Here is a 24,836-nt window from a genome sequence, read left to right on the forward strand (position 1 = left end):
AATAAATAAATAAATAAATAAATAAATAAATAAATAAATAAATAAATAAATAAAATAAAATAACTGATGGAGGGTAGAGAAGATTTAATGCTTATGGAATTCATTAAGATTTCATATTGTTCTGAAAAGGGATTTTCATTGTCCTTTACTTCCATGAGTCATGTTATAGTTTTCCAGAAAGAACTGAAGGAAAATGGAATAAAGATATTGAGATGACTTTTTCAAATATTTGTTATAGAAATTGTCAAACATATAAAAAGTAGGGATAATACTAGTATGAATTGACATGCACCCATCCCCCAGCTCCAACAGCTATCAACATAACGCCAATCTGTTTCATTTCGCCTTCTATCCCCATTCCCTTCCCTTCTACATGCTAGATTATTTTGGAGTAATTCTCAAACATCATCTCACTTATTTGTAAATACTACACTATGAACTCGTTCACGATGAGGATTCTTCGGGTTTTTTAAAAACATATTCCCAAACATAATATCACTTCCGAAAAAAGTAATAATAGTATTGAGAATATGATATGTTAATTCTATTCTCTCTTTTTCTCTCTGCTTTTTAACAGTTGGTATGCTTTAATGAGGATCTTAGCAGGTTTATATATTGCATTTTGTTGTTATATCTCCAGTGTTCTTTTAATACATAGGTTCATCTTTTTGTTTGTTTTTCTTTCATTTATTGACAAAATTTATAGAGTATCTCCTATTGTGAATTTTGCTAATTTGTGTTCCTGTGGTGTCATTTATTGTGTTCCTCAGTCCCTTGTATTTCTATAAATTGGTCAGAATCACATTTTTTTTTAAATTTTTGCAGGAATACCTCATAGATAGGGTTGTCGACTTCCTATTGCATCATATCAAGAAGGACATGTGCTTAGTTGTCTCTTTTTGTGATTGATTTTTTTAAGTAAGGTCAGCCAAATCTTTTCATCTCATCAGCTTTTCACCTAGCAATTTTAGCAAATATTTATGATCCCCACCTAAATCAATTATTTCATTAGGGGTTACAAAATTGAGATAATCCAATTTTATAATTATTTCTTCACTTATTAGCTGGAATTTTTCCCATAAAAGACAGCTTTTCTTCATCAACTATTTATTTGCTTACCTTAAAGTATAGGAAAGGCATATAAATGCTTGATTCTTTCTTTTATCAATCAGGATAATGAGCTAATTCCTTAGCCCCTGGCAAAGATCACCAATGGACTTTTTAAAAGTATTATTGTAAAAGTATTGTAAATGTATTATTTTATGGTTTTAAAACATATTTATTATGTTTCAAGTCTACTGCTATTATTTTTTTCTTTCTATGCTCAAATCATCCTGTCTTTGGGTGGTGAGAGCATCTTCAACTTAGTTCCTGAGTTCTTTTCAGGACATACTAAAGCAAAGAGATGCTCCATGTTCATCTTGTGTATTTCCTGTCCTAGATCTGGAATCTGCCATTTCTCCAAGGTTCCTTTTAATGAAAAATGGTATTTAGAATCTCCAGTCTAGTTGCAGAGTGGACCACTATTTCTAGATCTTTTCAGTAGTCAAAGCTATGAAAATAGTTGAGAAGTTTATACTAATATTTCCAAATCAAATTTTGGTTACAGGATTTTTACTTATTTGATTTATATCTGCCTTATTTCACCGAAAACCTTGGTTCCTAAATGGAATAATGTAATTATTTGTTTTATCTTATAATAATTTCAGAAGGACAATATGTTAATATTAATATTATGATTATTGAGTAGAATTTTGATTATTTACAAGACTTTTTTTTTTTTTGCATTTATTTTGTCCTTAGACTATATCCTACCAAGGATATACAGAAAAATTACTGTTTTAAAGTCACTTTGAAATAACTGTTTTCTAGGTGGTTAAGCCAGAAAACTAAAAAAAAAAAAAAAATTGGTTATTATTTTCCTTTAGTTTTCTAATTTTAGGGTGCAGTATTTAAGTTTTGTTATTTTAGGATTATACAAAGTATTTGTTACCAAAGTAAAATCTACAAAATATTTTGAAAGATCTAACTTTTATCTCTAACCCTTTACCCAATTCCCATTCTCACCTAAAGGTAACCATTGTTATTAGCTTTTGGTTTATCTTGATATTTTTTTTAAAAAGGTAAATATGTGCACATGTGTGTGTTTGTATATTGTCCCTGTATTTCTTAGCTATAAAATGGCATAGAATACACATACTGTATACATTGTTTTTCTCATTTAATGACATATCTTTGCAATCACAGCTACATGGTACTCATTTCATTGGTATTACTTTAGGCTTATTCAAATAGTCCACAATTAATGGGCATTTGGGTTCTTCCTAGTCTTTTGCTATTACAGAAATGCTACAATAGTCTTCACTAATTACAATTTATTTGACTAGTATTTTGATAAGGACTTAGATTATTTCAGATCTTTCCTTTTATAAACCAAAATATGATAACCATTCTTCCACATACAACTTTGGTTATCTTACTAGATTGTAAGCTCCCTTTTTAAGATTATTATTATTTTATTTTTTATTTTTTATTTTTTTATTATGTTCAGTTAGCCACCATACATTACATCATTAGTTTTTGATGTAGTGTTCAATGATTCATTAGTTGTGTATAACACCCAGTGCTCATCACAACACATGCCCTCCTTAATACCCATCACGCAGTTACCCCATCCCCCACCCCCCTCCCCTCTGAAACCCTCAGTTTGTTTCCCCGAAGTCCATAGTCTCTCATGGAAAGCTCCCTGAGAGTTTTTCATTTCATTTCATTTATTTTATTTTATTCCTGAAATATACATAACAGAAAGCTCCTCAATTTGAGGGCATTCTGGACTTATTGATTAAGCTATGCAGGTTTTGAAAAATACATCTGGAAAACACATGTATCTTTTTGGAAAACATATATGCATCAGTGTGTTAGTTATCTTCAAGATTAACAAAATAAAAATACTTTTCTGCCAAATAGATTTTTATTTGTATTTTGTTTATAGCAAAGTTTCTCTAAACAGAAATTATTCCCAAATAAATGCAGAATAAACTTAAAGGAAGGGAATAAGAGAAAGAGTAGTTCAATTTTTGAGCAGCTGCCATACTCAAATAAATCAAACAGCAAAAATTAATTGTGGATCACTAATCTAGGTGCTGGGAATAGTGTTAAATTAAACACATAGCATCCTGGTCTCAAGGAGCTGATTTTCTAGTGGGAAGACATAAATTGGAAGACACAGATAATAAAGACATAGAGAAATACATAATATATTTTAAGAAACTGATAATGGTTAGAGGGAAATCCTTGGGAAGGGGAGGGGGTTAGGATTCAGAGCACAGTGATGGTGCAGCCCCAGATAGGAATGTGGGTTGGTGCATTTGTGGATGGGAAAATATATATATAATATATATTATATATAACTGATGTGTATATGTTTTCAAAAAAGATATTGATTGCATGTTTTCCCAGGGAAGAATGCCGTGAGAGTGGGCGATGAGAGGGTAATAGGTGTAAAGTAATTGATTTGAAAAGTAGGAAAGTGAAGTTCCTAGGTCAATACTGTGTTTGGTAACAAAAGCTGTTCTTCCAGCTCACTTTGTTAAAGGAAATTTGACTGCCTATGATCTGGCCAAGGGGGTTAAGAACATTATTTCCCCGCCCTCATTAAAGTGATTAGAGTAAGAACTAGCACTGGACTGGTAGGCAATCCATAGATTGTAATGTCTAGCCTGTGGCATATCACCTTTGACATGGCACGCAATGGTTTTAAGCAATCAGTTTCCTTTCTTAGGAATTTGTAATTAGGAAACTAACGAGAATGAGGCAATTAGCAGCCAGTGCAGAAGCTGAAAGAGCACAGTGAGAGATGCTATTACCGAGTTGAAGCCCTGACAAGCTAAAGTTAGAAGAAAGCAAACAATATGCTTAAGCTGAACAAATATTTTAGAAAGATTAGAAAGGATATGCAGAGAGAGGAAAAGAAGGAAGGGAGGTGGAACAGAACCAGTATAGTTGCTTATCTCATGAAAACATTCCAGGCCCAATTCCAATCACATGTTTCCTTAGAGGGAATCCACTTTGACTTGTACTAGGCTTAGTTGGTATAGAGGACAGCTGCCATCAAGGTGTACCCAACGCCTATTTTCTCTCTTTTTGCTAAGAGCACCCTGATTTTTCTCTAGGAAAACTGTTCTTTCTCACTAAGGTCCATGAAATTTGGGTGCAATTAGCCCATCTACTCATTCCTTATGTGGGCATATGACCCATGTTTAGTCAATTATCATTCCTTTAATCACAATAATTGGCTCATAGAAGGCCCTAGGACATAATAAAAGCCAATGAAATTCAATTTGGGAGGCATTTGTTGCAACTTTGAAAAGAGACCTTTGGCTGTGGTTGTTAAGAAGATAGGATAGTGGCTAATTTGCCACCATGTGAAGAGATCCAAAAACTGAAAGAAGAAAAAAAGCAGAGATGAGAGAAGGAAAAACAAGACTAAATTAAGATGTCATATTAACCCCTGGATCTATCCATGTCTGAAGCTGAAAAAAATGCAACTACACCAAGCATGGAAAGGATAGGTCTAATATCCTAATCCTAAGCTACATATGCTTTTGGTTAGAAAAATACGAGTGACAAAGATAGAGATCCAGATTCAGAATACAAAGGGGAAAATTGGTATGAAACTGGTTGGGACCTTACCTTTGAACCTCTTCTTCCCATGGATTTTCTAGCATTTCAGATTTTTTATATCCTGTTATCACCTCCAAAATACTTCTGATTATTCTTTGCTCATTTTCCTCTTTGCTGGGGAGGAGATATAGAAGACCAAAGTTGTTCCTTGGTTTCTGAAGCTTACCTATTCCTATTAAGAAGTATTGTTTTAAAAATATTTTTTCTTTGTTTGTGGTGTTCGTTATTTTGTTGTTTTTTTTTTTAACTCTGCCTTCTTACCTGAAAGGAGATCTGAATTCCAGATCTAATTATGCCTCTGATCAGCCCTGTGACCTTCAGTATCTCATCACTTTCCTCCAGCTTAGTGCAACTTTCTTATTTGCAAAAGAGAAGGCACCAGAGCTGACCTCTAAGGCAGGAAGAGAAAAAAATCTGGTACTTGTGCTCCTATCTCCTCTACCCACTGCCTTAGCCTAGCGCATGAATCACTGAGCCCAGCTTTAGATAATTCTCATGAGAAAGAAATCCTGTTTGCTTTATCTGCTTTGAGGTTTCTTGAAGCCCTGAATTCTGTGATACTTCCAAAGAAGAATTTGATGAAATTTAATATTTTATTTTTAACTTTATCTCCTACAAATTAACTTCTTTTCATAGATAACTGTCAGCAATCAGGAAAGAAATTTAATCTTAGAATTTTAAAGTTTTGTTTAAAAGCTTAATATCAGTGGGGTGCCTGGGTGGCTCAGTCGTTAAGCGTCTGCCTTTGGCTCAGGTCATGATCCCGGGGTCCTGGGATCGAGCCCCGCGTCAGGCTCCCTGCTCAGCGGGAAGCCTGCTTCTCCCTCTCCCACTGCCCCTGCTTGTGTTCCCTCTCTTGCTGTCTCTGTCTGTCAAATAAATAAATAAAATCTAAAAAAAAATAAAAAATAAAAAAATAAAAGCTTAATATCAGAGTATAGGTTGTATAAATGAACTCTGACAGAGTCTACCATTAAGTATACTAAAAGAAAGAAATTGTGCCATTACAGTCAATAGTTTGTCAAAAATACTTTTCTTTTTTAAAAGATTTTATTTACCTGACACAGAGAGAGAGCGTGAGAGCAGGAACACAAGCAGGGGGAGTGGGAGAGGGAGAAACAGGCTTCCCGCGGAGCAGGGAGTCCGATGCGGGGCTTGATCCCAGCACCCTGGAATCATGACCTGAGCCGAAGGCAGACGCTTAACGACTGAGCCACCCAGGCACCCAAAAATACTTTTCTTAAGAGGCTGAAGATTTGGAACATGGGCTAGAGTGACTGCATCAGCCTTTCATAGTCATCCAGGCTTAAGATGTGCACTCATCTATGGCTGCTCTTAACATCGAATCAGTGACATTTGGCTACATTTGTTCCTGCATGAACATTGGCATTGATACCAGGCTGGTCCAGCCCTTTATTATTTTGTGCCTAGAGCATTGCAATATGGTTATAATTTGTCTTTTGGACACATTATTTTTTCACTTGCTTCATCATAGACACATGCTCATATTGGCCTTGCTAAGACAATAGATTGTCATAGCATCTCCCTGCTTAAAACCCGCATTCCATGTCTCAGCTCCACAAACCATGGTTTGGTCCATATTATGTTTTCCCATTCCTCTATGTGAGCTTGCTGCTTAGCTTAATAAATTATGCCGTCAACTAGTATTTAGGGGGTAGCAAGATCTATGCTATGGCTAAATATACAACTACGAATAAGGCATTGCCCCTGTCATCCTAGAGCTAATATTCTATTGGGGTAGCCAGACAAGTAAGGAGGAGATAAAATACATTAGAGTGAACTCTACTATAGGGGAGAACATAGAGAATTATGGGTACCCAAAGCAGTGGCAAGTCATCCAGTCCTAGAGCCCCAACAAGCCTTGCTTGAAAAGATAGCATCTCAACTGAGTCCTATAAGACAAGTAGACTACTCTGGTCATTGGCCCTACATATGAGAAACACCCTTCAAGGCCAAGCTCAGACCTCAGACTATAAAATGTTTCCTTACCACCTGGTCAGTACCATTGGTCTCCTCTCCCCACTCTGAGCTTCGATAGCATTCATTCATTTATTCATTCAAACAGCAAGTACTTATTGTGTCCTATTACATACCAAGAGCTGTCTAGGCCCTGAGATACAGCAGTGAACAATTAAGTACTTGCCCTTGAGAACCAACATTGAATTGAAGTGAAGCAGTCAAGCAAAGAAATAAATATATAATATATCAGATGTGATAGCTCCTGTGAAGAAAAATAAAACAGGGTAAGAAAGAGATAATGGGGGATCTTATTTTATATAGGGTGAGGTCCCCCCTGCTAAAGTGACATTTGAGCAGAGAGGTGCATAAAGTGTGGAGCACTGAGGGAAGAAGTTTGCAGACTGAAGGAACATCAAGTGCAAAGGCCATGCAACCAGGAGTGGGTTTGGAGTTGTAGGAACAGCACTGGGTTGGTATTGGACATTTGGCTTCTCATTGGATATTGCCTCCCTTCATTATTGCCCTTTCACATGAGTCTGAGCTGTTTCTCTCAAGCATGTTTTCAGTGTATGGAGGCTAAGCTACTCTAACTTCACCTTCTTTATAATGTTGCTGCTTTTCTTCCTACTCCCAAATCCCCTGCATCCGTCCGGTGTCTTCATGAGGCTATCAGAAAGTGTTCACTGACTAAATGTGAGCTGGGATTTATTCATGTTCTTGATGTATTATATATGTTATAAGGCACTCATACTTTCCTTACCTGGCTGATATTAAAAGAGAACACTCCATAACCACTGAAAGAAAAGGGTAGGTAGTGAGGAGAAGGGTGCAGAAACAGAGAAAATACCCTCAGAGTACGAATTTCAGGAGCCTGTGAGTCTGCTTCAAGGGCAAGAACTAGAATACTTGTGGCAAGAAACACTTGTTTTTCTGCAGATTTTAATGTAGAAGGGGTGGAGTGGGAACCAGAATTAGACGGACAACTCCAAAAAATCGATTTAGTGAATTGTAGTCTGTGAGTTGATTAAGTATTGATCAGTGATCCAGCTCAGGTCTGAAACAGCCTTAGAACCACCTTCTGAATAAGCCATAAAGCAAAAGAATTGTTTACTGATTTAACTGGTAATCTTATTGGGTAAGCTGTGAAGTCCTTGGGAATAAGAAGTTAAGAAAGTTTGAAAATTCACTTAAATGTTTGTCTTTTTAAAATTGATGCTCCAACATCACTAACGCAAACAAGATTAATTAAGGAACAGATGGTCTTGAAAACTCTGGATTCTTTCTTATTTGAGACTCAGGAAGTACCTGATCCAACTTTCATTAGGTATTTTAGGATACATTTAGAATGTAAATTCTTTAGGTGCTGAGTTTGAATAGATCTCATGTTGTAGAGTAGAAGTGCAGTCTCTGGACCCCTGGGGATCCTGTGACATCAAAACTATTTTCATAATGATGGTAAGATGTTATTTTCTATTTATTATGTCCTGGTGGTAGGGAAATCTGCTGGTGTCTTTTCAGGAATCAAGTAGACAGCATCAGACATTGTGCTCTTTGTTGCCATGTATTCACTGTTAAAAAAAAAAAAAAAAGATGTCTTACTTAAGAATGTCCTTGACAAAGCAGTGAAAATCTATGAAATTTCAGCTCTTGACTACATGTCTTTTAAATATTCTGTACACATTAAGAACTTCTTCTGCATACCAAAGTACAATAGTTGTCTCTAGGAAAAGCCATTGCTTGAGTTGCGGCCTGAGTAACACTTTTACTTAAAAGAATGTCTACAAGCTATCATTTTATCAAAAATTAATGAAATGGGGGGGCCTGGGTGGCTCAGTCAGTTAAGCGTCTGCCTTCCACTCAGGACATGATCTCAGGGTCCTGGGTGGAGTTCCGCTTCAGGCTCCCTGCTCAGCAGGGAGTCTGCTTCTCCCCCTGCCTCTGCTCCCCTCCTGCCACCACATCCCTGCCCGCCCCCCCCCCCGGTCTGGCTCTCTCTCTCTCAAATAAATAAATAAAATCTTAAAAAAAAATGAAGTGGGTATGTTACTTTAAGGAAAATAATTGTAATTAAGCGCTAATGATAACATTTAAGCTTTCAAATGAAAATTCAAATTTTGTAAAAATTTGTATCTACCACTGTGAGCTTGAAGCTTTCCCAAATTTAAAAGGGACTTTTAGGATGACATTTGCATTTATTACGTAGATATCAACAAATGTGATATTTTGATATTGCTTAATGAAACGTGTCAACATTTGGAAGGTCTGCATAACTCAGTGAACCTATAGTTTTCAAATGATCAATGCATGTTGTTACAAAGCATGCATGTGTAAAAGATCCATTCAAAATATAGCATACCAGTGAATTTTAATGTAACACAGTACAAAAAGTTCATTGATATGGTTTCTGATTCCACACTGCAATAACCATTAATAACTTGTCAAGTTTTGGTGTCGTATCAAAAAATAAGATCCACAATTATCTGAAAGGCCATTAAAATATTCTTTCTTTTTCTAATGACACATCTGTGTGAGGCCAGATTTTCTTTATATACTTCAACCAAAGCAAATCATGGCAAAAATAGAATGCAGAATCAGATATGTGGATCCAACTATCTTTAGTTAATCCAAATATCAAAGATATTTGCAAAATGTGTAAAAATGACTCCCTTCTTGCTAGATTTTTCTGTCTTGGAAAATATAATTATTTTTCATTAAAAATATGTTATTTATATTAACATGTAATGAGACTGTCCCTGTTATTTTTAAATTAGTAAGTATTTAAATGTTCCCAGACTTCATTTCTAATATGATAAGTATCCATAGACATAAATTGATATAGACATATCTCTTTAGGCTGTAAACTCTTTAGAGTCCTTAATTTATGTAGTGTAAAGTATCCTGAGCCCAAAATGTGGGAGAACTGCTACTATCAAGGGTTAATAATTGTTATATAATGAAATAATCTAATGAGTATCAGCAACACAGAAAACAGTCTCACTGTCTCTTGTTGGCATGAATGTATACATAGATAAGAGGACTCTATACATGCATGGATAAATAGATAAATGCTTTCTCCTCACCTCAGACCTTGGGGGCAGGGAACTGAGTTAATCACAAATCTCAGTCTATGATTATTGGTCCCTGTAAAGTTCTGCTCCTGTTTTATTTAAACTCTTCTAATGTGTTTGCTATGTATCCATTTTTGGGTTTGTGTATGTACTTGTAAAACACATATTATGGTTTTATATTGCATATATTTTTAGATTTACATAAATGATACTGTGATATATAGAGAGAGATTTATATCTATATAATTTTCTTTCTTTTTTTCATCTTAGCATTATATTTTAAAGATCCAGCCTTGCTATTGCATGCTAATAAGAAAAACCAGACAGACAAATCATCTGACTTATGTATATTTTTCTCATCACACGCAGCTAGAGATTTTATGGCGGCATTTGAAAATTTTACCCTTTACCTGAGAAACATGAAAAATCACCTCTAAGCTATAAAATTCATACAACCAAGTACAAAATGACTTTACCATTTGCTCTCAAAGTCCATGCCATTGAACAGCTTTTGTTGATGGTCTATGTGGGCCTTGTGCTTGTTCACACCATCAGGGTTCCTTATAAACATGAGATGGACTGCAGAACTTCATTTTGTCTCCCCAACTGTATGATCTTAGGCAAATTACTTAACCTCTCTTTCAGTGTCACCTGTAAAGTGGGGTTAATAATAGTACCTGCTTTATGGTGTTGATGTATGAGTTAAATGAATTAATACTTGTAAAGTGTTGAGAATGATACCTGGAACATAGGAAACATTATATAGGTATTTGTGAAGTGAAATGAATGAAAAGAATATGCCATCTGAGAGCATCTAACTTGTTCCTATGAATCATAATCTGCTTTTCCCATTAGATCATTTCTCCCCTTTATCTTTCTGAGGAAAGTGTTTTGGTAATAAAACATCTCTGAATGGTTATAGATAGAGGTAGGAGGATCTTACTCTGTTATTTTATAGGCATTCAGTTTTCATGCCTTGTAAAAATCCCAAGAATGACATCATATCCTTTAAAACTTTTTATAAAAGTTCTAAGTAATGATTAGATTCTCAGAATAAGAATCAGGAGCAGAGATTCATTGATCAAAAAGATTCATGTGTGTTTAGAATAAGAAAATAAAAGGACTGTACATTTCACCTCAAATATAGTAAGTTGCCAAGCTCTTTAGGGACCACAAAGTTATCCTCTTTCTCCCCATCAAGACTCCTATGACCTCATCGTTCTCTCCTGGCCATAGAAAACAGAATTCCCAGTGCCAGGAGCTGTGAAGTCAGAGCAACTACAACAGCCTTCAGGTGCTTTCTATGACCAAGTAATTCCTGGCATGAGACATTACATTTTTCATTCTTTTATCCTTATCACTGATGATGATGTCATTTTGGAAACACTAACAATATCAGAAAAAGATGAGCATTTTTAATGGGATCTGAAGAAATCTTTCAAATGAAAGACCAGCGATGGGATGAATTTCTTAATTTGAAAAGCAGGCTAAATTTGTTTCAGACTGTTTTCCATTATAGGCCATTGCTAACTTTTTTTCCAAGAGTGTTGCAATCACTCACTTTTCAGATTGGGTGCCCTGGAATAAAGCCAGATTAACTCTGAGCTGTGAATTTTACAAACGCTCTTGTTTAACCTATAATCGATTTAAATAGAGCCATTCTACAAAATGCAAACATGGTAATTGGTGCAATTTTATTTTTTTGCGTGAAACAGCATACAAGAATATGCTGGCTTTGACTTTCTGGATCTTTGCACAGCCAGAAGTCTGGCAGAATAATCGCTGAAGTTCAAATTAGAGCCCCAGATGGAAACACAAACAGGGGCCACCACTGTGCCTTTTTCATGCTTCGAAGCTCAGTTCTGGACAGAAATGTGTTTCTAGTTAAAATGTAATCATTTCCAATTCCTTCTGATCACTGGATCATATTGGAAAGAAAAAGCCTGAGGACTACAATTGCTTTTAATTACCACTGAATGTTGACTGAAATTTTCATTTCCTTTCCATACAGTAGTATTTTTATAGAACAAACAAGAATAAAATAAAGATATGGCCTCTTTATACTTTAAGTGTATTTTGAGAAAGATCTTTATTAACATTACCCTCTTTGAATTAGAATTTCTTCTAATTGGATTGGATTTTCCCAACTTTCCTTTACTATGGATTGCTGAAAGAGCCAAGTCAGTTTAATATTCTTGAATGGTCAGGTTTAAAATTTAAATGGTTTTTGTTTTTGTTTTTTTAATTCAACAAGACTCAAGAGAACTCATATGCTTCTCTGATTAAAGAATTTAAAACTGTAAGATACTTTGGACAAGGTTTTCTTCCAAACCCACCATGCTTCTACCTCCCCACACCATTTTAAGAATGGTGTACACCAAGATTACTGAGAGAGACAAGGTAAAAAACAAATAAATCAAAAAGCCAAAAATATCCTCTCTCACAATAAAGCTTTATGGAATATTCAATATTTGAAATTTTACATTAGTTTTGATCTTCATATATTACTGAAATGCTATAAATAACAACTATTCTTCTTTTTAGCTGGTACCTAAGACATGTATTCTAAAACCCACGTAATAATTTTGGGTGAATAGTGGTACCCAAATTTTGTTTAAAATAGGAATGAATGGCAAATAGAAAGATGTTGCATGGCCTCATGTGACTTATTCTGCAGTGTTTCAATTCTGAACAACCTACATGGCGAAGTAAATGTACTTTTGATGCCTTTATGATTGTTTCAAGGTTTCTATCACAGATTAAAGAAAAATGTCCTAGGAAATTGATTCTACTGTAGAAATATATGATCTCTAACATGAATCCTGTATTTGGGTTTCCCAAGGAGACACTGGAAATAAAGAGAGGAAATTTATATGTATATCTAGTAAGATTTCATAAAGCAGTATGTTTAATCAATCCACAAAATGTTACTAATAGCATAAGCTGTGGAGTCAGAGATACCTAGGTGGTTCAAATCCGTCTTACTAATTCTGTGACCTTGGGCAAATAACTCAACCTCTCTGTTCTTAAATTTTCTTGTCTGATAAGTGGCTAATTCTAACCCCTCCCTCAAGAGTTCTGGAGAGAACTAAATCAGATAAAATGAAGTGTTTGGCATAATAACAGAAATATAGTTCTGAATAACAATTACAGTTGTTATGCTTAAGTATATGGCAATATACAAAAAAAGAATAAACTACTGGCCCTGCCTTCGGAAATACTATTTTCTCACTGAGGTTTTGATACGCATATGTGAAAAGTTGTATCTATTGCAAATCAGAATATGATTCAATGAATCTAATAAAAGCTTTAGTACTCTCGAGAGGAAGAAATTGCTCTGGAATGCAGTTGTCTGATAAGGCTTAATGGGAGAGAGAGGATTTGAGCTGGACTGTAAATGAAATGTAAGATTCAGATACTGAGAAAGGAGGTGTGGTTTATTTCAAATATGACCAATGGAAGGAAAATGGTCATTTACATGAGATTTTGTGGAATATCTCTAGACCAGTGAATATGTGCATTTGGCTAGAGTAGAAGGTCATTCTTGTCAGAGAGAATGTTGAGGAGATGTGGAAAGTAGATTATGGATGTCTTTAAAGGCCCTGGAGTTTTTTGAGTAGGGGAATGGGATGATAACAGTTGAGGAAGATGTATTTGGTTGCTTCTTGTTAGATAAGATGAAGGAAGGATCAGATGGAGGAAGGACAATGAATCAAGAGATAATTTATGGACAGAACAGGATGGAGGTTCATGCAATTGGAAAGAGAAGATCATGATAATACGAAATTAGATAATGTAGTTTACAACCATCACCTAGTTTAATCCTCTTAACAACCCTAAAGAATACAGCCAGACAGTGAAAATTATACAAGTTGAAGTTTGGTTTTCTGATTCTAGAACTCAGGCACTTAACCATTGTGCCATAGTGCCTGCTCCATATGAGAAAATTGGTGCCTAGAAGTTCATGCATTATTTCCCTCACAAATACAGTTTCTTTTTAGGTCAAATCCTAGCTTGATCAATACTGTAGAAATAAAGATCAACCAAATGAAAAAAGCAAAGTTGGGAAAGCTTCAGAGTGGACAAAAGGAAAGCTTTCAGATGTGTCCTGATTGGAGGTTGCTGGCATGGAGAAACTGAAGGCAGGCTAACTAGAAGTAGGGCATCTTGTGTGATTGGTTAGGGGTCTGTACTTAACTTCCTCTGCTTGGTCCTAAGTTGGAAGTGGGGACAAAAAGCAGGGAAGCTGTCAGTTACTAATCAAGTCCTGGCCATTTTGGGCTGATTGTTACAGAAGTTATTGTTTAGCTTCCTGGATTGTCACTAGAGATAGCAATCTGGCTTCCTGTAAGTCTGATTTAAAGTTGGCTGGCTTCCTAGGTTGTTTGCTGTACATAGAGGGGTTGGTTTCTGGACAGGTTGCTATAGGTTGTGAGTCAAAGTTCTATTTTTATATATGGTCTATCCATTTTCCATTTGTATATTCAGTCTCTCAGTACCTTTGTAGGGCTTAGTTGCCTTTGAACTCCCTAAGTACTTTCTGATTCTGGTGAAAGAAACATTATTCAAGATTAAATGCTAGAAATTTAATTGAAAATTTATTTGGGAGTACAAAATTAAAATTGAGTATCTGAGGCTTATAGGCATACAGTATTTTATCACAGAGCCAACAATGTGCCTAATCTACATGTGCCTGGTTGTATATTTCAACTCAGCTTCATGCCCACCCTCTTTCTAAATTCTCCCTTCCATTTAGAGGAGGATCCTGGGAACTACATTTGCCAGAATCCCTAGCCAGCAGGTTTTAGGTAGGATTCTCCAATGAGAGGTTTTTCCTTGAAATACAAAATGGAAAAAAAAAATTCTCTCATTCCTCAGTGGCAGCCATGGGCAGGCAGATAAAGATTGGGAGATGGTCACTGTGAAGTTCTGCCAGTAGCTTCCACACATCCTCCTTTCTGAGAAACACTCACTTTGGTGAAGCAGCTAAGGTCAATGGAGGTGGCTTTTCCAATATCCTTGTACTTCTACATTTCCTGAATATTTGCAGGGGCTTCCCTGACATTTGCTCTCCTAGCCCTTCAGGTGGTTTGGTAAGTCTTTAATTCCCAGGGTTAAACCCCATTTTGTTCAAAATACCTACAGTGATTTTTGTTCTTCTGACTGACCCTGAGGAATGATCAGGTGTTCTGTCAAAAATAGGGGAGTACACATTCTCTGAAAATGTTCTGGATGAAACTGGAAACTATCGTTAAATAGTAAAGACAAGATAGAGGCACGGCATGAATATAGAAGCAGAGAGAGCGTCTAAGATGCCACATTGCTGACTTTGAAGATATAGGAAAGGGACTGGAACCGAAGAAACCTAGAGAAGGCAATATATTTAAGAGAGATCAATGAAGTCCCTCATGTGAGTAAGAAATTAATTCAGCTGTTCTGGAATAAGAGCTGTTCTTCTTAGAAGAAATTAATTCAGCTGTTCTGTAATAAGAGCTGTTCTTCTTGGCCACTGTATAGCAGAAATACATTGACTTTAGGAATGATACTGTCCATTTGAGAACTGAAACACAGCTACTTTGAACTGAAGAGCCATGGTCTGAGGGATGAGATCCAATACCACTATGTACATAATGGGAAGCCCAGAACTGAAGCACTTCCATACTGGATGGTAAGTGGACAATGGCGCAAGGTCACATTGGTCAGCAAAACCAAAACCATGGCTTATTCAAAAGAATCATCCAAGATGGGAATATCATCTTTATGCCAAATGCTACATAACATAGTGTCTGAACCTGAATCACACTTGTCCAACTTGCAGTGATTTCTTAAGCTTGGTGCAAGGAGTAATGGACTTTCAGGAACTTTTGGCCAAGATGCCTACAAAACTAAATTATGCAGTCACAAGACTTAGTCAACTGGAAAATTGTCATTGTAAGATCTGCCAGGTGAGTAGACTTTTCTGTAGAGACCAAGTCTCCTGGGTTGATGATGATCACTGCAGGAACCGAACATGCCAAATGGTGCTGTGGAGTGTCAAAGGACGTCCTATCCCCCTCTCAGTTGCTCCCCAGACACCTTCCCCATGCACATTGCCAGCAGTGCTGTAAAGTCTGCTGACCAAAATGTGTCTATACAGGAAAAGTCCTTGCAGAAGGCCAGTGGATTTTAACTAAGAGCTGCAGGGAATGCTGAAGTGGAGTTTTAGTAAAAATTACAGAATCATGTCCTCCTTTAACTGCTCAGAAAAGGATCACATGCAGTAGAGGTTATAACTTTTGTGCAGACAGCGCTAAATGTGGTGAAAACTTACAGTGCAAAAACTAGAATACAAAAGCTACTTGTGAATGCAAGAACGGTTATATCTGTGTCCAGAGAGACTCTGTCTGCCATAAGAATATTGATGAGTGTGCAGCTAAAATGCATTACTGTCATGCCAATACTCTGTGTGTCATCTTGCCTGGGTTACATCACTGTGACTATGTCCCACGATACATTCATATGGATGACTTCTCCTGTACAAAATAGGATGAGTGTGGCCACAGGCAGCACACCTGTGATGAGCATGCCATCTGTACCAACACTGTCCAGAGACACAGCTGCACCTACAACCTGGGCTAAGTGGGGAATGGGACTGTCTGTAGAGTATTCTGCCAAGAGGGCAGCAGATATGGGATATCGTGGCTCCTAACAAATGCGTTTGTCCTCTGGATTCAAAGGAAGCCACTGCGAGAAAGATATTGATGAATGTACAGGGGGAGTCGTTGAGTGCCACAACCATTCCTCCTGGGTTAACCTGCCAGGGTGGTGCCTCTGTGAGTGCAAAAGCAGTTTTTAGGATGATGGAGTCTCTATTGACAGTGATGAATGTGCCTTAAGAACTCATACCTTTGGAGTGATTCTGCCTCCATCAGCCTGCCAAGGGGATTCCACTGCCTCTGTCTTTCTAGGCCCTCCAGCTCTGGTGACTGCCCACATGGAGAACTGCAGTGTAATAGGCAGGTGTGGACCTTGAAAGAAAACAGGTGTTCTGTCTGTTCCTGCAAGGACCAAAAGATTTTCTGCCAATAGACAGCTTGTGATTGCTGGAATCCAAATGTTGACATTTTCTGTTGCCCAAAGTGTGAACCAGGGTCATAAATCAATATTTAGATCAAAATGGACACAAGCTCTATCAAAGTGGAGACAATTGGACTCACAGCTGCCCGCAGTGCCAGTGTCTGGAAGGAAAGGTAGATTACTGGTCACTTGTTCCAGTTTGAGCTGTGAGTACACAGCCATCTTGGAAAGGCATTATTGTTCCCACTGTGTCAGTGACCCCTGCCTAGCTGATAACATTGCCTAGGACATCAGAAAATCTTGCCTGGACAGCTGTGGCATTTCAAGGCTTAGCAGCTCAATATGAACATGGCTGGATCTCCTTGTACAACCCGCAAATGCAAGGATGGAAACGTCTGCTGTTCTGTGGATTTAGAGTGTTTTCATAATAATTGAAGTATTTAAAATGGATTCATCATCACGGGAGAAAATTGGACAAAATGACCATCCAATATAATGAAGAACAGGAGTTGGTGTTTTCTACCACAGACAGTTATCAAAGTCTGCATCTGAGAAGATGTTTGGGGAATGCATTTTGGACCTACAGCTTTGTTCATTCATGCTATGTAGTCTAGATGACCTACAGTGCAGTGCATTCGAGTCTTTGGTTGTTAGAAGTTTCCCATGTTGTAAGTCATATTTCCCTTATCAGATCATTTACAAATACATTTAAATGATCTCATGGTAAATGTTGATGTTATTTTTGGTTTATTTTGTGTACTAACATAATAGAGACTCAAGATCCTTTTATTTATTTTTTCTGGACTTTTGGATCAAATTCTACAAATAAAGCTGCCTATTGTGATTTTTGTCACCCCAAACAAACAGACAAAAAAAAACCCCCAAAACAGTAAAAACAATTGCTAGAAAAAGAGTAAATGTTTTAGTTCTCATATATTAGACTTAACTTCTTCTTTTTTTTTTTTTTAAGATTTATTTATTTGAGAGAGAGCGAGAGCGAGAGAGAGAGCGGTGGGGAGGGGCAGAGAGAGAATCCGAGAATCTCAAGCAGACTCCCCAAGCAGGAGCTTGACGTGGGGCTTGATCCCACAACCCTGAGATCATGACCTGCACCAAAGTCAAGAGTCAGACACTTAACTGACTGAGCCACCTAGGCGCCCCTAGACTTAACTTCTTAATATGAGTATCATTTCTTATTTTTCTTTATCTTCCCAGTGTTTGGCACAGCTTTGCACAAATCAATCATGCAATAATATCTGTTAGATCAAGTTGAATTAACTATACAGATGAAAAAGAAACAGGAATTTTGAAACAGACCAAGTCAGAAAAGCAGTTGATCAAAAAATGAAAGTAAATATAAAAAAGAAAATAATAAAATCGTGACAGTGAAAATACATATCCTACTAAGGCCTCCTCTACAAAGAGGAAATTTAAGATCAAAACATTAATTTGGATCAGTCTTCGAATTATCCTATGGCTTATTTCTGGTTCTATTTTACTTTTTAATGCCTTTCCTCACATTCCTTCATTTCTATTGCTATTAACTCCTTCCAAACTAATGTCAAATCTCTTCACTTTCTGCCATCTCTGTTGTTACTAGCCTAACCCAAGCAATGCTTACATCACTGGGACTTCTGCAGTAATCTTTCAACTGAGATTTCTGCTCCCATTCCAGTGCCCCCAGTTCATTCTCTAAACCTGCTCTGTCCAGGACAGTAGCCACCAGCCCCGTGTGGCTACTGAGCACTGGAAATGCTGCAGGTTTGAACTGAGATGTGCTGTAAGTTTAAAATACAAGGGAAAAAATACACACACTGAATTTCAAAGACCTAGTATGGAAAAAAATGTAAGATGTCAATAAAATTTTACATTGGTATGATAATGATTTATCATTAATGGTTTGGATATGTTCAGTTAAATAAAATCTATCAGTAAAAATAGTATGATAGATTTTGTTTACTCTTAAAAATGTGACTAACAGAAAGTTTAAGTGTCCTATGTGGCTTGCAGTATACTTCTATCGGACAGCCCTGCTCACTGTAATCAGTGATCTTTTCAAAACAAAAATGTGTTCATGTCATTACCTCGCTTTAAACCTTGCACATAGGATAAAAACCAAGATTTTAATGTTGCCTTCAAGCACCTGACTAATCTGGCCCCTGCCTACCTCTCCAGCCCCACATCATCCTCCTCAACCCTGATAGCTTCATCCTTCTTGCAGTTACACTCTTCTCTTCTTAGCTGCATTCCTCTCACATGTCATTTCCTACCTGAAATGCTTTTCTCACTCTTCATGTGTCCAGTTCCCACTCATCCTTTAGGTCTCAGCTGAAATGTTACTATGTTACTACATGAGGGAGGCATTACTTGACAGCTTGTAATCTTAGCATAAGCTGTCATAACAAAATGAGACAGGTGGCTGTGTGGTTTAAACAACAGAAATGTGTTTTCCCACAGTTCTGTAGGCTGGAAGTCTGAGATCAGAGTGCTAGCATGGTTAGGTTCTAGTGAAGGCTCTCTTCCAGGCCAGAGGTGGCCACCTTCTTCATGTGTCCTCACATGGCAAGGAAAAAGAGACAGAAACTCTCTGTTATCTCTTCTTATAAGGGCACTATTCCTATCATGAAGGCCTCATCTTATCTTGCAAAGACCCCATCTCCAAATACTATCACATTAGGGGCTAGGGATTCAATATATGAATTTTGTGGGGCAGATGCAGTTCAGTCCAATAGCATTCCCCAACCTATATTAGATCCCCTATTATTTTACCTTATAGCAATATGTCTTGTCCTGTGTAAATCTTATCACAATTTGTAATTATGTTTTTATTACTTTGACAGGGATAGCATTGCAGAGTTCTTATTCAATAAATGGTTATGTCAACATTTTTCTTGGGCTTATGGACTTTCAGAGATAGAAGGAACCTGAGATGTCATCTAGACGAATGTCTTTGTTTTAGATATGAGGAGACTGATACAGTTTTACCTTTATTTAAAAAGGGGGGGTTCTCTTTCTGTGATTTATATCTTACAGAGTTAGTAATCTTTAGACTGAGAAGCTGTATGATAGTACAATTTATCATACTATGACAAAGTATGATAGATGAGATAAGGAGGTCCTGCACATTTGTATCAGGAATGCACAGGCTTACCTCATATCTTGGGATTATTTAACATGGACTCACCCTGTAATGCTGTGTGTGAGAGAGAGTAGGAGAAGATAAGCCTTTAAATTTCAAAGAAGCCTGATCTATTTTTGCTAGTTCCAAGTAATGCAAGTTTTTTTTTTTCAAATAATTCAAATTATATGAAAAGAGTGATGTCAGTTGTAGTTGTTATCTCTCAGCTTTGTCTGTCTGATGAAGTCTTCATTTAACCTTGATTTTTGAAAGATATTTTCCCTGGGTATAGAATTCTAGGTTGATAGTACTTGAAAGATATTTCCAATTGTTTTTTGTCTTTCTTGTCTTTGCTCCTCAGTATGTAATGTGTCTACTTTTCTCTGGCTACTTTTAAGATTGTCTCTTTATTGCTGGTTGTCAAATACTTGATTACAATGTGACTTTCATGGTTTTCTGCTTTGGGTTTGTTGAGATTCTTGGATCTTTGGGTTAATAATTTTTATCAAATTGAAAAATGCTTAGCCATTCTTTATTCAATATTTTTCTGTCCTTCTATCTTCTATCCTCTGACTATCTAATTACATACACATTAAACTACTTTATACTGTCCCACAGGTAATTTTTTTCAATCTTTTTTTGGTCTCAGTGCTTAAGTTTGCATAATTTCCTTTGCTATATCTTGAAGTCAATTAATTTTTTTTTCTTTAGTAGTGTCGAAGCTATTGCTAAACCTCTCCAGTGTAGTTTTACATCTCAGATCATGTGCTTTTTTTTTTTTTTTTAATCTCTAGGAGTACTATATAGGCTTTTCTTATATCTTTGGCTTTTCTCTTTATGATGATTATGTTTTACTCTACCATTTTAAACATATGGGTCATAGTTACACTAGCCATTTTAATATCCTTGTCTGTTGGTTTCATTATCTCTTCCATTTCTGTGTCTGTTTCACTTGGTTATGGGTCATATTTTCTGCTTCTTTTCATATCTAGTATTTTTTAATTGAGGTATAATTGACATATATTATTTTCAGTTGTACAACATAATAATTTGATATCTATGTACATTGCAAAATTATCACAATAGGTCTAGTTAACATCTGTCACCTTACATAGTTACAAAACTTTTTTTTTCTTATGATGATAATTTTTGAAGTCTACTCTCTGAGCAACTTTCAAATATGCAATACAATATTATTAACTATAGATACTATGCTGTACATTACATCTCCATGACTTATTTATTTTGTATTTGGAAGTTCTTACCTTTTGACCCCCTTAACTCATTTCTCCCACCCACCTCCTATCTTCAGTAGCCACCGCTCTGTTCTCCATGTCTATGAACTTTTTTTTTTCCAAAATTTCACATGCATGTGAGATCATATGGTATTTGTCTTTCTCTCTCTGACTTATTTCATTTAGCGTAATAACCTTAAGATCCATCCATGCTGTCATAAATGACAAGATTTCCTTCTTTTTATGGATGAATAGTATTCCATTTTTACTACATTTTCTTTTTTCATTCATCCACCAATAGACACTTAGGTTGTTTCCATATCTTGGTTATTGTAAATAATGCTGCAATGAACATGGGGATGCATATATCTTTTTGAGGTTGCATTTTATTTCATTTTTATTTTATTGCATATTTCTTCAAATAAATATCAAAAATTGGAATTGCTGGATCATATGGTATTTCTATTTTTAATATTGTGAGGAACCTCCCTACTGTTTTCCATAATGGTTGCACCAGTTTACATTCCCACCAGCAGTGTACAAGGGCTCCCTTTTCTGCATATCCTTACCAACATTAGTTATTTCTTATCTTTTTGATGATAGCTATCCTAATATGTGTGAGGTGTTATCTCATTGTGGTTTTGATTTGCATTTCCCTGATGATTAGTGATGTTGAGTATCTTTTCATGTACCTGTTTGGCATCTGTATATCTTCTTTGGAAAAAATGTCTGTTTAGATCTTCTGCCCAGTTTTTTAAGTGGATGGTTTGTTTTTTGGGTGCTGAGTTGTATGATTCTTTATCATACCTGGTCTTTGTAATTGGATGCTAAACATTGCTAACTTTGCATTATTGGTACTGGGTTTTGTTGTTGTCCTTTAAATAGCATTTGATTTTCTTCTGCATGCCATTAACTTACTTAGAATAAGTAGTTAGAGACTTTCTCTTTTAAGCTTAGCTAGAGTGGATGCAGAGCAGCTTTTGTATAGGGTTATTTTAGTCATTCTACTAAGGACTTTTGGGGATTCTTCCTAAGGCCCTGTGTATTGCAAGATCTTTTTACTTAAGCTAGTGGGAACACAAACTATTCCCAGCAGAACTATTCCTACACATTATTTTGCCTGGTCTTTTCCTGGTAGCTCTTTCCCTCCCCAGTCTTGGGTAGTTTCTTCAGATGCATGCACTGACTGTATAGAGCTGAAAGACTCAAGAGAGCCCTCTGCAAATTTCTGGAAATCTCTCTCAATATATGTGGTTCTCTTCTCTCTGGTGCTCTGCTCCATAAAATCTAGTCATCTTGGTCACCTTAAACTCCAATCTCTGTGCTTTCAACACAGTGAGACTACCATACTGCATTTGGTCTCTTTTTGTTCTATGTCTGGAAACTCTCTCTGGGCAGTAATACAGTGCAGTCCTAGAGCTCATCTTGTTTGTGTCCCTTTCCCTGGGGAATTATATTCCTGTGGTGTCTGTTGTCCAATGTCTGAAAACTGTTTTTTCCCCATATATTTTATATTTGTTTAAAGTGAAGGATAAATCAGTTCCTTGTTACTCCATTTTGGCCAGGACTCAAAGTCCCCATTTATTTGTCTTCTATAAGAAAGCACTATGTCTTTTGTACCTCATAGACTCAAAGAATTTTAGAGCTCAATGGACTCCTAGAGGACATATAATCTAAGTCATTATAGGTATCTGGTAAATGATACTCAGACATGAAGAAAAACACACAAACATATGACTTTATGCTGTATAGGAAGACATTTTATTCCAGCTGTTGAAATAACAGCAGTCATACCACAATTGCCAAAATAGAATTATCAATAAGAGTAGAGTAATAATGTTCTGGGCATTGTCAACAATTAAATCATCTTTGGGAGGTGCCTATATAATCACCCTTAATGAGTCCAAAGATGAAAAAAATCACAATTTAATTGTGTTGGCTGCTAGTTTCCATTGCTGTCGAATGTTTGGACTGTAGGACTCCTTTTCCTTTCCAGGAACCATTTCAGTAATTGGTTGACTCCAGCCTCTAATTGCCTTCTTGTTACTTTTTCCCTGGGCAGAGACACTGGTGATATTTTACTAATGCTTATCTACCTGCTATCTACTTAAAAACAACTTTAATTTGGTTTAAAATGTACCTGAATCTAAAATCTCTTTACAGCCCATCCTCCTTGTTCATTACTTTGCCTCTTTCCAGATGGTACTCTCTTTAACACCAACCTTGTAAAGATTTCCACCCAGTCCACTAAAGTGGAAATGTGAAACTTGAGGCTCCTGTCTAGTGCTACTATTGAAAGGGGGCTTACATTTAGGAAACACTTGCTCTTTCTTTTACTACCATAGAACATACCACAGTGCAAAATGGATTTCTCTTGAAATCTCATTTCTAACTGAGTTATAGATCAGAGCCCTGGTTAAATATTTTAGTAATAGTGTGATATTGTGATATAATAAGCAATATAAGTATATCTGGTCTTTGTCCCCAATTTTTGGCCAGAGCCCCATTTTAATTTCCTAAATGATAAGAGCTACAAACGCTAAAGAAGTGTCTTGTTATTCATAACAAGTCCCAATCCTGGCAGGGAGCCACTAACATCCTTGGAATCTCCTAAGTGATAAGAGTCATAAAGGTGTCTTGATATTCATAACAAACACATTTCAGCCACATCTGAGGTTATGCTACAGAGGTGATTTTTGGAAAACCCCTAGATAATCACAGGATGGGGGCTGGCTGCTAAGGGAACTAACCATGTGATTAGAGGTTTAGAACTTTTGGCTCCACCCTCTGACCTCAGGGGATGTAGAAGGGCTAGAGGTTGAGTTAATCACCAGTGGCTAATTATTTAATTAATCATGCCTACATAATGAAGCCTCTGTAAAAATCTTAATCAAAAGGATTAGGAAAGCTTCTTGGTTGGTGAACATATGGAGGTGCTGGGAGGGTGACATGCCCAGAGAAGGCGTGGAAACTCCATGCCGCTTCCTTCAAATCTCATGCTATGCATCTCTTCCACCTGACTATTCTTGAGTTGTATCCCTTTTATAATAAACTGTTAATTTCATAAGTAAATTGTTTTCCTGAATTTTATGAGCCACTGTAGCAAATGATCAAACTTGGGAAAAGGGTCTTGGTATCTCCGATTTAGAGCCAATTAGTCACAAGCACAGGAGACAACCTAGCTTGTGATTGATGTCTGAAGTTGAGGGGAGAGGGCATTTTTGTGGTACTAAGCCCTTAACTTGTGGGGTGTGATGCAAATTCAGCAATAAGTTAAATTATAGGGTACCTAGTTGGTATCCAGAAAGCTGGAGAATAGTTGGGTGTGGAAAACCCACACATCTGGTGTCAGAAGTGAAGTATTAGGAGTAGCAGAGTAAAAGTAGAGGAGAAATGAAGAATGATTTCCTCTTTCAAGCAATATGTATTTTTCATTACTAAAAAATATATATATACACAGAATAGTTTAAGATAATCATACAATATTCTAGTAGGTTTTATAATTATTTCCACAATTTCTGACCTCTCCTTTCCAATATGCATATGTTTTAGAGATAGTTATTATCATAGTATCAATTTTTTAAAAAAGAAAGAAGAAAAACAAAAAAGAAAGAAGGAAAGTTAAAACTACCAGAGAAATAATTCCACATCTCTATGGCTTTTCCTATTTTTCAACATTCCACCCCTTTTAAAATG

At 36.5% G+C, this 24,836-nt stretch overlaps 1 protein-coding gene and 1 pseudogene; both read left to right on the forward strand.

The window, feature by feature from the left end:
- LMNTD1 (lamin tail domain containing 1) overlaps positions 1 to 24,836 on the forward strand; it is a 425,473-nt gene that overhangs the window by 213,715 nt on the left and 186,922 nt on the right.
- On the forward strand, positions 14,590 to 17,494 carry LOC118025566 (annotated as a pseudogene).

The sequence above is a fragment of the Mirounga leonina genome, unplaced genomic scaffold (genome assembly GCF_011800145.1).
Source record: "Mirounga leonina isolate KUSES-001 unplaced genomic scaffold, KU_Mleo_1.0 Mir_201, whole genome shotgun sequence".
NCBI lineage: Eukaryota > Metazoa > Chordata > Mammalia > Carnivora > Phocidae > Mirounga > Mirounga leonina.